Here is a 906-nt window from a genome sequence, read left to right as displayed (position 1 = left end):
TATGATCAAATACAACAATTTTGTACAAATGACTTGATTTACAGTACACCAGCATGCATTCAGAAAGGGGCACTCCACAGCAACTGCATATACTGAAGAAGAAGAAGAAATAGATTCAGACAAGATCATTGGTTCTGTGTTGTTAGATATTAGCGCGGCCTTTGACATACTTGTCCATATATTACTGGTGAATAAATTGCATTGCTATGGTTTTGACGCTCTGTTGCCTGGATCAATAGTTGCCTTACCAATAGGAAATAGCCTACTTTGTGTACTTTAATGGCTGCTTCTCTGTTATGAGAGAGATGACCTGTGGAGGAAGCTGCTTAGGGCCATTATTGTTTTCAATATTTACTAATGATTTACCTTTAATTTTAAAGCACACATCCATTGGTAGGCTATGTATGCAGATCAGATGACTCTTCTATGTAGCAGCCCAGACCTCAAAGGAATTAGAAAATATCTTAAATGAGGACCTTATAAGGACAAGGAAATGGGTTGACCCATTAACCCATTACATATATTTATATTTTTATTATTATTTTTTAAATATAGTATTGGGGAAATGGGGAGGTAGATTAGAACTAAAATTGAATGCAAGGGATTAGGGGGGCCCCTGGCAGGATGTCAGGAAACGTAGGCCTACAGCAAAACAAAATTAATAATTGAATAAACGGAATAACTTCAGTAAACCAAAATCAAGCTAATTGACGATGATGGATCTTCTGTGAACGTTTCATTTTCTTATTGACATATTTGTAGGCCTATGTTTTAGGGAGTAGGCCTACGGCTTTAGGGCTGCACCAACTCCATCGAGTTGTTAAAAGGAGAGCACAGAAAACAAAATTGTGTGGTGCTGCCTGTGCCAGGAGGGCCTTGGCTGAAATCTACCGGTACCCTATATGA

The sequence above is a fragment of the Engraulis encrasicolus genome, unplaced genomic scaffold (genome assembly GCF_034702125.1).
Source record: "Engraulis encrasicolus isolate BLACKSEA-1 unplaced genomic scaffold, IST_EnEncr_1.0 scaffold_48_np1212, whole genome shotgun sequence".
In the NCBI taxonomy this organism is placed as follows: domain Eukaryota; kingdom Metazoa; phylum Chordata; class Actinopteri; order Clupeiformes; family Engraulidae; genus Engraulis; species Engraulis encrasicolus.
This window is presented reverse-complemented; position numbering follows the sequence as displayed.